This window comes from Phacochoerus africanus, chromosome 1 (genome assembly GCF_016906955.1).
Source record: "Phacochoerus africanus isolate WHEZ1 chromosome 1, ROS_Pafr_v1, whole genome shotgun sequence".
NCBI lineage: Eukaryota > Metazoa > Chordata > Mammalia > Artiodactyla > Suidae > Phacochoerus > Phacochoerus africanus.
The window spans coordinates 232,434,494-232,451,796 of NC_062544.1; the positions used below are offsets into that span (position 1 = coordinate 232,434,494).

At 37.6% G+C, this 17,303-nt stretch overlaps 1 protein-coding gene across 1 annotated transcript in view; it reads right to left on the minus strand.

Annotated features, from left to right (window-relative positions):
* The window catches only part of BBX (BBX high mobility group box domain containing), a 145,655-nt gene extending 143,554 nt beyond the window's left edge, over positions 1–2,101 (minus strand). Inside the window, exon 1 of the mRNA XM_047793060.1 lies at positions 1,763–2,101. The gene's annotated coding sequence lies outside the window, so the exon portion shown is untranslated. The remainder of the gene's footprint in view (positions 1–1,762) is intronic.
* Positions 2,102–17,303: the final 15,202 nt, after the last annotated feature.

Below are 17,303 nucleotides of genomic sequence, written 5' to 3' on the forward strand. Positions count from 1 at the left end.
GCTGCAAAGGATAAAGCTAATTAATAAAGGTCAGAATTATTGTTAAAATGGTGTTACAGGCAACTTAAAAAAATTCTTTAAACAAAAAATTAGTGATTTTGAAGAACTATATAGGACATATAGAACGAGAACACAACTACCAAGAAGATAAATGTAACAAGTTCTATGGAAATCCACTTGCCATGATCCTATAGAGTTTGAGGTTGGTTTGACCCAGAAGTTCTACCCATGAACACATACCCTAGAGAAATAATATGTACCTAAAGAGCAGGACTATCAAGACTTTTTCCTCCGCAGCTTTCTCTCTCATGATAAAAATTGTAAACAATCTAAGTAGCCATCAAAAGAAAGTGGGTAATTTGTGGTATTTTCATACAATGAAATACAACTGTGATCATAAATGAATTGCAAGGATGACTCAAACATGTTGAGTGGCACAAGAGATTGCAAAAGAAAACAGTATTTTTATATAAAATTCAAAAACAAGCAAAACAATGTAGGAGATACATAAAATAAGTGAGAAAACTATAAAGAAAAACAAGGAAGTCATAAAGTCAACATTCAGGATTGTGGTGGTGGTTGGAGAGGTAATAGAACCTGGGCCAGGCATAGCTCTATTTCCTAAGTTAGTGGTAGGTATTCAGTTATTCTTGTTAGTGTTATTCTTGTATCTTACATATTATAAATATTCCCCATATATATAGCATTTTTGAAATACAATAGGGTTATTTCTATTTTTAACAAGTTCTCAGAAATAACACTATACCTAACACACTATTTTCATGGTACCTTTTAATCATCTGCAAGTAACAAGTACCTAGCACACATTCAGGACTTTATAAAATTAACTTTTTGAACTCACACGACAACTCTGAGGTAAATATTTTCATCCTTAGTTTATATAGAAGGAAAATGAGGCTTAGTTCTGTTTCACAGATGATCCAACATTACACAGCTAGCAGCTGCGGGATTCAAACCATCTCCAACTCTGAAAGCCATGGCGTATCTGCAGGTAGGACTATCTCAGATACAACAGCACAAATGAATTTCCAACACAAACACAAAACTGACTTGCTAGAGTTCAGTTTACTATTTAAATTCATCTTAGCATTTACAATGTGTCCTTCCTACAGCACATTCTAATAATGTGCATTAACTGTATGTCACAGTACCTCATTATTATTTCATAATCATGAGTCACTCTTAAACTCTATAAATTCCACAACTGGCAACAGATACCAAGTATGTTTATGGAAAACTTCAATTTGGCTGTACTTTTCATTACCTGAATTTCTCTTAAGAAGTTTAAGGAACGTTAGGTGTTGTCAGGCTGAAACTTAGCACTCATTTCTCTGCCCTCCTGTCAGGGACTCACTCACAGTCAAGCAAACAGGCTTGCCAAGCCCCACAGAAATTAATCACTTCCACCCTCTGTTTTTTTTTTTTTTTTTTTCATCTTTCCTCCAACAATACTCCAAAACCTATTTTTAAACTCATGCTGGAAACTCAATCAATGCCCCCTGGTTTCCTGTACGCTATTAACTGTAGGCCTCTACACATATACAACATATTTATATAATTACTTGTCAACTTTTTACTTTGTTGTTGCTTTCATCTGCATGTGTGTCCAGCTTGCCAGAACCACTGAGAAGTGTTTACAAGTTTACTTCTTCTGAGTTCTGCCCTAACTCATTCTTCTTCACCCAAAGCACCAACAGTGCTCTGTAAACAGTAGTCACTTAAGAAATGCTGATTGACTTACTACAGCGGAACAATTCGCCTCTGGTATTTCTCAATATCCCAGTGAAGCCTCCACATCTACATACATGCTGGAGATGATACCGGGTACCGCTAGAGGCTTGGGGTCTTCCTGGGGGTGCCTGGGACAAGAAAAACACAGAGAGAGACCAAAGACAGTCAGGAGAAACACAGAGAGAGGGAACATGGAAATAAACAGAGAACAGAACAGACTGAGAGGAGCCAAAGAGCCAGGAGTTATACAGAGATTAAGCAGCCAGAGACACTTAGAGACAGGGAGGAGAGTTAGTAATCAGAACTTGAGTTTGGGGTTGGAAACCACATTTTTATTACTATTTACTCCTATAATAGGTGCCTTCATGTTCCTAAATTTATGGTATAACTGACCATTTCAAAGTTATTTTTATGGTTTTTCTGAGCTTGTTTCTTTATCTACTAAAATTCATTCTTACACGGTAGCATCTTTGGAAATACATACACACAGATACAGACACAATTCTCAAAATAACCCAGCAGAAAATTCGTCAATTTAGAAAATAATTACCTCAGAGAAGTAATATGACTTGCCCAAGGTCACAAGCAAGGACATGATAATTGGAGCCCCAATCTTCTGATTCCAAAATCCAGTGCTTTTTCTGATCTCCTATGTTCTCTACTAGAACTGAATCATATATAAATCCAAACTCTTTATAAAATAAAATTCAAACTATTCCACATAAAACTTTTTATCTGTTCAGACAATGAACTGTTCAGGTTACTAAGATACTTGACTTCAGAGCTTCATTTATTTAAAATCTATCAGAAAAAAATTAATTAGAATGAAAATAAATCAGAACGATGGAAAATTTCAAACAAATGAAATTACGTGAACCACCACTTGATGAAATTTTAACATTAAACAAAAGAGGTAGAGTTGGTTCACTGCTTTTACAACTGTAATTTCAAAGTCTTAATGATTCAACACATTTCAGCTGGAAGATCAAAAGCTCCACATTTCAATGAATTCTTAGTTGGAAATACTAGTAAACCAGCTTCAAACTTGTTCTATCAAAATGTTGCATCCTATATATACTGCAATTCTACTTCAGGAGACAACCTACAGTAGAAATGATTTAAAGTACCACTCTTTCTAAGCATTAGTATTTTCTCTTGAGAAACACTAATACTCTCCTAAATAGTCATGCCTTTTTGGAAGCAATCAATTGTAATCAATTTTCTATAATTTCCAGAAAAGTTCCTTTGATACAAGTGTAATAATAAGCATGTTATTGGATTTCACAGCAAGATAAGAATACAAAGAAATTTCTATTCAATTGTACATCAATATATTTTCCCATGTTCAGTAATTTTTTAAATTGTCAAATCAGGCCTGAAGTATAGTACTGCTCTGCCCTCTAGTGACTGGCTAGGTTTTGCTAACTACATGGTTTTATTTATTTTTTTAATTGCTTTTAGAGCAATACTTAGGTGTTTTTTTTTTTTTAAATACATATATATGACAGTGCTTTGTCATAACTGATTAGTGAACAAAGGGAACTTCGGTCAATTTTAAGATATGGCTTGTGGTATGAACACAATGCAGGGAAAATATAATTCCTTTTCATAAGGATGGTATGCCGAAGTAATTCAAACAAAATTTTAATATCATCCATTCTTATTTATTCTAATTTTTATTTATATTTTTATGTAAATTATTGGTAAAGGCCAAAGAATTCCATTCACTTTCTTTGTTAAAACTTTACAAATTTCACAACTATGAATCCCAAATTAGTTAACTCTATTTTTTTGGACTGAGTGAATAATCAAGGCAAGTGTTAGTACACTAATAGTAATCTATTATTATTATCTAATAATAATAATAGAGCAAAATATACTTAATGGAAAACTATACTGAATACTATTTACCTTTATTTTATTTTATTTTTGCTTTTTAGGGCCGCATCTGCAACATATGGAGGTTCCCAGGCTAGGGGTCGAATCAGAGCTACAGCTGCCAGCCTATACCACAGCCACAGTAACGCCAGATCCGAGCCACATCTGTAACCTACACCACGGCTCACAGCTACACCAGATCCTTAACCCACTGAGCGAGGCCAGGGATAAAACCCACAACCTCATGGTTCCTAGGGGGATTCTTTTCCACTGCGCCACTACGGGAACTCCTTATTTACCTTTACATTGTTCAAGTGGCACCTGAGGATTTTCCTGAACCTCAGTGTCATCATTAAGAAAGGATCACTTTATATGTAAAAACATTAATCAAGGGTGCCAGTTAAGACACAGTTGTTACACAGAGATTCACTGTAATACTTTGACAAAGGGAACTTCTTTCCTTCTTAGTTTCTCTTGCCACAAATCTCTTGCGAGGAACTAATGAATGTCTAGAACAGCATTTCTATACTCACTAATCCCAAACATATTACCTCTGTATCTACACACTTGTGTTAAAAATAAACATTGCATTTGTACACGTGAACGTAAGAGGACACCTGAATACATGAGGATAATCCACAGGCAATACAGAAGTGTGCTTAGGAGCACACGCCCTGCAGCCAAACTGTTAGAACCTGATTTCCAAACTGATTAGAACCTGATTTCCTCTATTAGAGGTAAGACTAGATTATTTAATTTCCTTCAGTTTCAATTTTCTCAGGTACAAAATGGGAATAAAAAGAGACACCTACCAATAGTAATGCTTTATATCTCCATAGGTATTTGGGTTGCATGACTACATATATGCATTTATCTAAATTCATAAAATGTATATTCAAGAGTTGTGAATTTCACTAATACAAATTTATAACCGAAAAAACTTGCACATAAATACTGAACTAGAGTCAATAATATACATGCTGAAGTATTTAGGGGATTTGCAGCTATGTCTTTACTTTTAAATGCAGCAAAAATGATTTGATGATGGATGCACAGATTATAGATAGGTAGTAAAATAAGTAAATATGTAAATACAGTAAATATTAGTAAATACATAAAATAGTAACAGGTTAATGGCCGAATCTATGTGGTGAGTATATGGGTGTGTCATGCTCTATGTTTAAAATTTCAAAATAAAATGTTGGGGGAGAAATACACCTATCTTTCGCATAGTCAATGTGAAGATTAAATAAATAACAGAATTAGATATACAGAGGAGTGCCTGACAGCCAACAGTGGAAAACAGCAGTAGGTTTAAGCAAATAAAAGTCTTCCTTAGTTGGAGGAAAAAGGTAAGAATAACGCATTAGGCTCCCGAGTAACTGCCTTCAAGGGTGTTAAAAGCTAACGTTTCAAATACATCATTAAACTGCATAGGCCATCTAGAGAAAGTGGTCTATGAAAGTCAGAAGAGCTGATGTGAGTCCTGGATCTGTTTTCAGTTAGTCAAAAAGCTCAGACTATTTAAATGTTCTGAACCTCGGTGCTCTCACACATGAAATGAGAATCATGACACCTACATCTAAGGATCAATGTGAAGATTAGAAAAAAAATAAACACACATATACACATATACATGCAGAGAGAAATTAGCAATAAGGTGCAAATAACAACTACATTTTTTGTATCATTATAATCATTATTACTACATACGTAAGTAACTATTGCAACTTGCAACTATTCTCTACACATGGCAACAAAAAGTGGCCATGTATCTGATTCTAACCTAGAAATTTCATATGCAGGCGGCCCTGCTATTCCAAAGAGCTTCCTACAGAATATTTTTTTGTAGGGGAGGGAGGAATCTTTTTAGGGCCACACCTGCAGCATTTGGAGGTTCCCAGGCTAGAAGTCAAATCGGAGCTGCAGCCTCTGGCCTACACCACAGTCACAGCAAAGCAAGATCCAAGCTGTTTCTGTGACCTACACCGAAGCTCATGGCAACGTCAGATCCTTAACCCACTGAGCGAGGCCAGGGATGGAACCTGTGTCCTCATGGATACTAGTCAGATTTGTTTCCGCTGAGCCAAGACGGGAACTCCCCAGAATCATTATTAAAATGGTAGGCCTTTTTAAAAGTATTGCTGTACTTACTGTAAAAGAAGAACTGGCAATAACAGGGAATTCATTTATCATCCCTCTGTAATGCCAATGTTCTACGGGGTGAGGCATTTAGGAAGTATATTCGCTGATGATATTAAAGAAAGTTACGTTTTGATTCATTTGAAAAAATATTAGCATCTGGATAAGATCTGATTTGAAATAGTTTTAGGTGACATATTTAAAGAAAAGAATATTAAAACTACATTTAAGAAGATGAGTTCTATCCTCCCAGGGAGTGGCTTTGCTAAATCATTATCAATTACTCCATGAAGACAGTGGCTAAAAACAGAATCAAGAAAGTAGAAATGAAAAAGGAAATACTGGAAACATTTTAACTTGGCTTCTGCCTTGACTACAAAAACTGCTTCTCCAAATGCAAATCAAAACCATTTTGCGGCTCAGTGGGTTAAGAACCCAACTAGTATCCATGAGGATGCAGGTTCAATCTCTGACCTCGCTCAGTGGGTTAAGGATCTGGCGTTGCCATGAGCTGTGGTGTAGGTCACAGATGAGGCCCGGATCCCGCATGGCTGTGGTGCAGGCTGGCAGTGACAGCTCCAATGCGACCCCTAGCCTGGGAACTTCCACACGTCCTAGGTTCGGCCCTAAAAAAAAAAAAAAAAAAAGAAAAAAGAAAGGAAGGAAGGAAGGAAAAAGAAAGAAAGAAAGAAAGAAAGAAGAGAAAAGAAAAGAAAAGAAAAGAAAAAGAAAAACAAAACCCAATATGAGATATGAGATATCCCTCCACCATTTGTCAGAATGGCTATCAACAAAAAATCATTTACAAGAAATAAACGTTGGTAAGGAGAGAAAAGGGAACCCTGGTAGCTGTTAGTGTGAGTGTAAATTGGTGCAGTCACTATAGAAAGCTGTATAAAGGTTCCTCAAAAAACTAAAAACAGAACTACCACATGACCCAGAAATTCTAACTCCTGGGTATATGTCTGAAGAAAACAGAAACACTAATTTGAAAAGTTCATAGCAGTAGTATTTAAAATAGCCTAAATAAGAAAGCAACCAAGTGTTCACCACCAGATACCTAGATAAATAAGATCATCTAATGTGTGTGTGCGTGCCCCCCCACACACTGAAATACTATTCAGCCATAAAAAAAATGAAATTCTGCCATTTGCAGCAACATGGGCAAACCTAGAGGGTACTGTGTTTAGGGAAATAAATCAGAGAAAGACAAATATTACATGTTATCACTTATATGTGGAATCTAAAAATTAAATGGATATAGAAAACTGAAGCATAGCTACAGATAGAAAAAGCTGGTGATTACTAGTGGGGAGAGGGTGGGAGCCAGCAAGATAAGGGTGGGAGATTAAGAGATACAAACTATTATGTATAAAATAAAAAAGCTGCAAAGATATATTTTGCCATACAGGGGATAAAAACAGTATTTTATATGGTAAATATAAATGAAGTATAGTCTGTAAAAGTAATGAATCACTATATTGTACACCTGAAACTAATATAATACTGTAAATCAACCATACTTCAATAAAACTAATTATTTTTAAACCTGCTTTCTCCAAAGGACCCATGGATCACCTAACCCAAACACCTGTTTGGGTGCATTTAAATAGAGCATTTAAATGTCTCTATTTTTCAGCATTTTTGTTGACAACTCTTTCCCATCTTCCTTACTAGCACTATACTCTATTGCTTTTCCCACCACAGATCTGATTGTTTTCCTTTCTTTTAGACTCCTCTTAACAAGTCAGTCGGTGTTTTCAAAGGTTCTGTCTTAGCCATATTTTCTTTCACCAGTTTTCAAGGTTTCAGCTCTCTCACTTAAGCAATTGTCTTTAACCACAATCTCTTTCAAACTCATATACTCATCCTATACATAATCACATGGATATTCTCTCTGCCTTTCAAATCCAATCTATCCTAAACTTTCCCTTCCACAAATAGTTTCTCCTATTATCTCTCTACTTCTGGTAGTAGTATTATCTAACCATCTACACTTAAATTAAAAACCTATCTCTGATTTCCTTTTCAACACCCCCTACTGCTTCCTCCTCTCTTAGGATTCCCTCTTCACCCCCAACACAAGTTCAATCTATGGCTAAATTCTACGCATTAGTAGTTTGGTTCAAATGACAAGACAGGATTTTTCATTCTTTGAGAAACACAGTGAAAGCTAAGTTTAAAATCACTAAAAGCACAGAGGCACAGACACTCAGACTAAATAGTAACAGGCACCAAGCATTTGAGAAAACCTTCACTGAAGGAATTCCTAAAAATGAATCTCTCTCAATTTTTGCCTCCTAAGTTGGGAAATGATTTATTTGATTTGATGAGATGGATACCTTTATCCAAAATACATCCAAACAGGCTATAACTTTCATAAATGTCTCCCACGATGTCCTACTTACAACCCTCGACCTCTATTAGAACAAATTTCTTCTTACCTAGGATATGCTAAAGTCCTCCAAAACAAACTTGCCAAGGCCTACCTCTTTCCCCTTCCAATCCATCCTATTTATATTGCCTGCTCAAAAAATTTCAGTGGTTTATATGCCTTTAAGGAAAAAAAAAAGATAAACTCACCCTGACATTCAAGACACTCTTACATCTGGCTTTCTACCAAAATTTCCCATTTTACCCATACAAACATCTCATCCCAAAGGCAATGGGGGTCTACAGGTTTTGTGGGTTTGGATCCAGTCCACCTGAATATAGTGAATATCATCACAATAAAGCAAGTCACACAAATTTTTTTGGTTTCTCAGTGCATATAAAAGTATGTTTACAGTTACTTTACTATACTAGGGATACAATAAATAGCATTATGCCTAAAAATGTACATGCCCTAATAAAAAAATACTTTATCGCTGGAGTTCCTGCTGTGGCTCGGTGGAAATGAACCTGACTAGCACCCATGAAGACGCAGGTTCAATCCCTGGCCTCGCTCAGTGGTTAAGGATCTGGTGTTGCCATGAGCTGTGGTGCAAGTCACAGACATGGCTTAGATCTGGCATTGCTGTGGCTGTGGCATAGGCCAGAAGCTACAGCTCCAATTCGACCTCCAGCCTGGGAACCTCCATATGCCATGGGTGTGGCCCTAAAAAAGACAACAACAACAACAAAAAAAGATACTAACCATCATCTGAGCTGTCAGCAAGTTGTAATCTTTTTGTAATTGTAACACATCCAAGATCACTGATCACAGATCACTGTGCTAAACACAAATTAATGGGAAAGTTTGAAATATTGTGAGAATTACCAAAATGTGACAAAAAACATGAAATAAGCAAACACTGCTGGGAAAAAAACGATGCTGACAGACTTGCTCAACAGGGTTGTCACAAACCCATTTGTAAAAAATAGGGTATGTGCATAACACAATAAAATGAAGTATGCCTTTATTTACCTTCTCCAGACTTCTGTATTTACCTCTCTGTGAAGTTTTCCCTGATGTTCCTACCTGGGACTTTAGATCCTCCTCAGAGCTCTTTTTTTTGCCCCCCTATTTTTTAGGGCCACACCAGCAGCATATGTAAATTCCCTGGCCAGGGGTCGAATCAGAGCTGCAACTGGGGCCTACACAACAGTGGATCTGAGCCACATCTGTGATCTATGCAACAGCCTTCAGCAATGCTAGATCCTTAAGTCATTGAGCTAAGCCAGGGTTCAAACCCACATCCTCACAGAGCCAACACTGGGTCCCTGATCCAATAAGCCACAATGGGAACTCCCTTCCTCAGAACTCTTAATGAGGTTTATTTATCCATCTTCTTTCTCCCTAAGTTTGCCTATTATCCTATCTTGACTTTGACAGTCTCTAACACATTGCACATAGTAGTTCAAGTAAATGTTTATCAGATCAATAAGGAGCAGAAAGTACACTACTCTATCTTTAAATAAAACATTTTCCCAGTAAGATTACTATAGGCAGTTCAGGTTCTAAAAAGGAATACAAGAGCTAGAGAATTTTTCACTCTCACAGATGACCAGAAAGGTATATAATTTCAATATATGCTAATAATTGAAAAAGTATATAACGCCTATAAAAATTCATAGTTGTTATGGTCAGAAAGTTCACATATTTGACTAAGAAAGGGCAAAACTGCTATAAAAAGACCACAAATATCTAATACATACATGCTAATGTACAGAGCAGCTTTTAGACGGAATCAAGGTATCTTCACATGGTGCTAAATTATCTTCAAAACTAGTTTAGATATACTAATCACAAAGATATTCAAAATTAATAAAAGTAGGGACAAAAGACAAAGCTGTACTGGTTTGTGTTGATGGGCATGAAAATTATTACAAATAAAAATACTTGGGAGTTCCCGTCGTAGCGCAGTGGTTAACGAATCCGACTAGGAACCATGAGGTCGCGGGTTCGGTCCCTGCCCTTGCTCAGTGGGTTAACGATCCAGCGTTGCCATGAGCTGTGGTGTGGGTTGCAGACGAGGCCCGGATCCCTCGTTGCTGTGGCCCTGGCGTAGGCCGGTGGCTACAGCTCCGATTCGACCCCTAGCCTGGGAACCTCCATATGCCGCGGGAGCGGCCCAAGAAATAGCAACAACAACAACAAAGACAAAAGACAAAAAAAAAAATACTTTCTTCTGTTGGGTCAATTAATTGCGAAATGCTAAGCCACTGACTAAAATAAAGGAAAATTTTGCTTTTCTAGTTTATGCATAAACTAACAGAGTAAGGTCATGAATTCACAGCTGTTTAAAATTTTTTTAGTTTTTTATAGTTATCAGGTTGTGATAATCAATTTATAAAAACAGCTCTCATACTTTAAAATTCATTAAGAATTCCTAAGAGCGCTCCTTGTTTAAAATACCACAGCCTTTGAAGAAAATTGTGTAGATTATAAAAATTTACTATTATGCTTACATAATTTACTTATTGTTTAAGTTGATAATTTTGTTAATACCAACAGTATGAGGTGATAAAATCCTAAAATAACTATAATCCAATAAATGATAAACGACTTATCTCCTAAATCATACATTTGAATTTTGATTATACTTTGATAAAATGGCAAGATTTAATTAGGTAAAGTATAATTAAACTCAAACTTTTATTATTTATGGTTGTTTAGAAAAATATTTTAAGATATCTAACAATATAAAGAGTAAATGTTACTCTTTCCTAATGATTTAAAGCAAGTTGATCCTGCATTCACTAAAGACTTCCAGTATAATACAGACATTTCCCTTGTTATGAATAGAGACAATAACATGCTTGAAATTCCATTTCAAGGAACAGTTAAAGCAGTAAAGTAGTTAAATGCCACTTTTGATCTACTGTCCATTTTGAGAACAAACACATTTTCTTAGCAACCTTGCATTTGCAGGGTTGGTAGCATACCCTCCAGCACTTTAAAGCCTCATAAGAACCTTACATGGTCAGTATTCACCCCACTCCACAGACAAGTAACTGCCACAGCCCAAACAGTAAGCTACTGAGTTAAATTTAGCTTTGTGTTAGGTTCATCAGACTCCACAACCTATGCTACTGAGATCGAGGTTATAGCTGAAAAAAGTGACCCACCTAAATTTGCCTTTTTTTTTTTTCTTCTGTTTTTTAGGGCCACACTCGTGGCATATGTAGGTTCCCAGGCTAGGAGTCAAATCAGAGCTACAGCTGTCGGCCTACACCACAGCCACAGCAATGTGGGATCCAAGCCATGTCTGCGACGTTCACCACAGCTCATAGCAACATCAGATCCTTAGCCCGCCAAGCGAGGCCAGGGATCAAACCTGAAACCTCATGGTTCCTAGTCGGATTCATTTCTGCAGCACCACGACAGGAATCCCCTGAATTTGTCTTCTATAAGAAAATCTTTAAGTTTCTGCCTATCCATCTTAATCTCCAGGAAATACTAGTGAGCATTTTGCAGTTGACAATTTAGAGGCAAGAACAAGAATGTTTACAACCATTAGGAAGTAAAAGTTCTAAGCTATTTTTTTCACAGGCACATTATATATACACTCTAATGTATGGAATACTTTATTATAATAGAAATAATCAGTAAAAAAATTTTATGATTTTGATTATTAAGTAAAAATTCACAGAAAGAGACATAACTGGGACATCTTTATCATCACTGAGATAGCCTTACTAGTAAGATTTATCTTATGTTCTCTAAAAAATGAAACTCAATGAATAATAAAGGCAACACCCCTCATGTATATCAGAAAAACTAAAACTTTCAAACCTGAAAACTTTACCTTTCCTTTAAATATTCACTTCACCAAATGAACTGAAAGATGAGCTGTATGAGTCATCAAATGGCAGGACAACATGACTGCCATAACAAGAGGTTTGTTATTTGAAGGGGAATCGACAGTGGCTGCTGATTTCAAACTTTTCTCTATTGTCTCTTTGTATAATACACCCAATTTGATGACCTAGCAACTCTAACAATGCTGAAAACATAGTAGGTATCCAAAAACTACATTAAGGGCATAGTTCAGAGTTTCAATTTGTGTCCGTCTGGGTGGTGCCTGAAGGGATAGATGGGCATATATTACTCTGCACATGGGAACATCTCACATTTTGTAGGTTTCACTCTCTCCAATTTTGTAATCAGCATGGCCTAAGGATGCTTAGGACAGTGGTCACCACGGTATCTTTTTATTCTTTAGGTCTTCTTCAGAATCCAGTTCCTCCCCATCTAGCTGGCTTGTACCCTTTAGTGCCTATGGTAACTCAACACCTTAAAACATTACCCAAAGTGGAATACCTCTGCCATGAAGAGATGCTTGATAATAAATGGCCTTCCAGGAGTTCCCGTCACAGCACAGTGGAAATGAATCTGACTAGGAACAATGAGGTCACAGGTTTGATCCCTGGCCTCGCTCAGTGGGTTGGGATCCGGCATTGCTGTGAGCTGTGGTGTAGGTTGCAGTCGCGGCTCGGATCTGGCATTGCTGAGACTCTGTCATAGACTAGCAGTAACAGCTCCAATTAGACCACTAGCCTGGGAACCTCCATATGCTGCGGGTGTGGCCCTAGAAAAACAAAAAGACAAAAAATAAATAAATAAATAAATAAATGGCCTTTCAGTAAATCTTAAGGAAACAGTGAAATAATTAAATAGCTCATCTGCTTTTGAAGAACTGTAATAAAACCATGGCAGAGGGAGAAGAACTGAAAAGTCAGCAGGTTATAAAAATCAAAACATGGTGTTCTCTATCTAATCTTCATGGGTCAATTTGAATACAGAAATATCCTAAAAATATCATCCCCTAAGAATAAATCATCTAAAAGTAGATTTTAGTCAAGTTTTCTGTTATGTAATAACTGAATCCAGGTACTGCACAGCATCTCTTTAGGCCCAAACTGAACCAATTTGCCTGCCCTAAAGCTCAGAAACCTTCAGGTGCACTCTTCTCACAGGGCCACTGATAAAGTATTAGAAAAGTACTTGGCAGGAGGCTTACAATTCTTAAAAAACCCTCACTTACTTTACATTATAAATGAACCAACAGGTATCCAGAAACTTTTTGCTCTTCATTTAAAATTCTTAGGCTCACTAGCATTTATTGATTATAGAATCAGCCACAAACTTAAAGGCACAGAAAGTTTTTTTTTTTTGCTTTCTTATAGGGCCTTAGAGCCATATGTAAGTTCCCAGACCAGGGGTCTAATTGGAGCTGTAGCTGCTGGGCTATGCCACAGCCACAGCAACGCAGAATCTGAGCCACATCTGTGACCCACACCGCAGCTCACGGCAACACCGGATCCTTAATCCATTGAGCAAGGCCAGGGATCGAACTCACAACCTTATAGTTCCTAGTCAGATTGAGTTCCACTGTACCATGACAGGAACTCCCCAGAAAGATGTATTTTTGAGCAACACTCCTCTCCCTGAACTCAGACTGGGAAAAATAATTATCTCCAGGTAGACCAGGGGATGCTTATTAACATCAACTTCAATGGAATACATGACTAATGAAATGTTAGGAGTTCCCGTGGCTCAGCAGAAATGAATCTCACTAGTATCCATGAGGACGCAGGTTTGATCCCTGGCTTGGCTCAGTGGGTTAAGGATCTGGCGTTGCTGTGAGCCGTGGTGTAGGTTGCAGACAAGGCTCAGATCTGGCGTTGCTTTGGCTTTCGTTGCTGTGGCTGGGACCAGTAGGTACAACTCCGATTCAACCCCTAGCCTGGGAACCGTCATATGCCGCAGGTGCGGCCCTATTAAAAAGAAAAAGAAAAGAAAAAAGAAATGTGAGCTCTTATATTATTAATTCACCAAATGTTTACAAAGCAAGTTTTACATGCCAGACACTGTTTCTAGGTTTGGGGGATACAGCCATCAACAAAATAGACTCATATCTTCTTGATGAGGTTATATGAAAAAAATCACATGTATACACTCATATATATTTACACTTATGAGTGTATGTACAGAATATTCAGTAAACGCAGTACATATTTTACATTAAAACACATGGGAATTCTGAGAGAAATGTTACAAGAAATTTAACTCCATTAGATCCATTTAGCTCCCTGGAGAAACATACTTCTCTGTAAGACATCGGAGGGAATATGGACTTCATTATAAAAATAATTTATCTGTCACCTTTCAGAGTAGTATTTAGGAATAAAGTGGTTGTGTCTGAATTTATTTACATTGTCCTTAACTAGTAATCCAATAATCAGTAGACTGATCCTACAGTTCAGAAGAAATACATCACTAAAATTTATTATATATAAGGCTAGAGATTGAGTTATTCTTTAAGTTTTACAGAGAAAACTGAAAGCAAAAGTCGATAAAAGAGTTAAGATGCCTTTCAACCAATTAAACTGCCACCCACAAAATTAGATCACTGCTCAACATGCAATAACTTATCCTTTAGTCTGTAACACACAAGGTGAGAAAATAAATATTACAAGTTAATTTAAAATTGTTTTCATACACTGAGTTGCTGCCGTAGCACAGTGAATTAAGACTCTGACTGCAGTGGCTCCAGTCACTGCAGACGCACGGTTTCGATCCCTAGCCCCAGTGCAGTGGGTTAAAGGATCCAGTATTGCCACAGTCATGGCATACCACAGCTGCAGCTCAGATTTAATCCCTAGCACAGGAACTTCCATATGCGGCAAGTGCAGCCACAAAAATAAATATGGGATTAAGATGGCGGAATAGAAGGACTGGAGCTCAACTTCTCTCCTAAAAACAACAAAATTTACAACTAAATGCTGAGCAATCTTCAACCAAATGGACCAGAAACCTTAAAAAAGATATCCTACTCCAGAAGACAAAGAAGAGGCCACATCAAGAGGTAGGAGGGGCAATTTCACAATATAAACAACCCCATACCTCCCGGGTGGGAAGCCCCACAGACTGGAATGTGACTGGTTTACAGAGACTCACCCACAGGAATAAGAGTTCTGAGCCCCACATCAAACTCCCGTGTGTGGGGATCTGGCACTGGGAGAAAGACCCCCCTGGAGCATCTGGCATTGAAGGCCAGTGGGGCTTGTGCACAAGAGCTCCATGGGACTGAAGGAAACGGAATTCTTAAAAGGTGCACAAGGACTTTCACGTGCACTGAGTCCCAGGTCAAAGCAAAGTATCCACAGGAATCTGGGTTGGACCTGACTGCAGTTCTTGGAGGACCTCCTGGGAAAACAGGGGTGAATGTGGCTTGTTGTTGGGGAAAGACATTGGAAAGAAAGCTCTTGGGAATATCCATCAGCATGCCATTCTCTGGAGGTGGCCATTTTGGGAAAATCTGGCCCCACTCAACAACGCTGAGAAGCCCCAGGACAAACAACAATCCAGGTGGGATCACAGCCCCACTCATCAGTAAAGAGGCTGCCTAAATTCCCTCCAGCCACACAGCCACCTCTAATCTCACCCAGAGACAAAGAGCCACCCACTAGAGGGATAGGAATCAGCTCCACCTACCAGTGGGCAGGCATCAGCCCCTCCCATCAGAGAGCCTACAGCAAGCCCCATACTGACTTCAGCCACAAGGGAGGTAGACACCAGAAGTAAGAGAGGCTAGAACTCTAGTATCTGTAAAAAAAGGCATCACACCAAAAACCTTTCAAAACGAAAAGACAGAGAACTATAACTCAGATGAGGGAGAAAGGAAAAACCCCAGAAAATCAGCTAAGTGAGGAGGAGATTCTCAGCCTCCAGGAAAAAGACTTTAGACTGTTGATGCTGAAGATGATGCAAGACATTGGAAATAAACAGGAGGCCAAGATGGATAACTTACAGGAAACACTGAGCAAAGAGATACAAGATACAAAACTTAAACAAGAAGAGATGCAAGTACAACAACTGAAATAAAAAATTCACTAGAAGTAGCTAACAGCAGAATATAGGAGGCAGAAGAACAAATAAGCGAGGTGGAGGACAGATTAGTGGAAATTACGGATGCAAAACAGAAAAGAGAAAAAAGATTGAAAAAAATGAAGAGAGTCTCAGAGAACTCTGGGACAATGTTAAAGGTACCAACATCTGTATTATAGGGGTTCCAGAAGGAGAAGAGAGAGAGAAGCGGACAGAAAAAATATTCCAAGAGATAATAGCCAAGAACTTCCCCAACATGGGAAAGGAACCACTCACTCAAATCCAGGAAGCACAATGAGTACCATATAAAATAAACCCAAGGAGGAACACCCCGAGACACATATTAATGAAACTGACCAAAATTAAAGACAAAGAGAAAATATTGAACACAGCTAGGGAAAAGAAACAAATAACATACAAGGGAACCCCAATAAGGTTTTTGGCAGGTCTTTCAGCAGAAACTCTGCAGGCCATAAGGAAGTGGCATGATATACTTAATGTAATGAAAGAAAAAAACCTCCAACTAAGATTACTTTACCCAGCAAGGCTCTCATTCAGATTTGAAGGAGAAATCAGAAGCTTCACAGATAAGCAAAAGCTAAGAGAATTCAGCAACACTAAACCAGCCTTCCAACAAATACTAAAGGAACTTCTCTAGGCAGAAAAGGAAAGGCTGCAACAGGAAACAAAAATACCACAAATGACAAAAATACCATAAATGACAAAGGTATATATACGGTAAAGGTATGAAATCATCCACACACAATTATGCCACCAAAATCAGAAATCATGAGCAAAGGAGGGTACAAATGCAGGACACTTGAGATGCACCTGCAATTAAGAGAACAACTTAAAACAATCTCTTTCATACACAGACTCATATCAAAACTTCAGAATAGCTGCAAACCAAAAATCTACAATTCAAACACAAACAAGTAAGAAAAATCAACACAAATACAACACTAAAGATAGTCATCAAACCACAAGAGGAGAGAACAAGAGAAGAAGGAAAAAAAAAAAAGCAACAAAAATAAATCCAAAGCAATTAATAAAATGGCAATAAGAACATACATATCAATAATTACCTTAAATGTTAATGGACTAAATGCTCCAATCAAAAGACACAGACTGGCTAAATGGATACAAAAACAAGATCCATGTATATGCTATCTTCAACAGACCCACTTCACTTCTAGGGACATAATACAATTGAAAG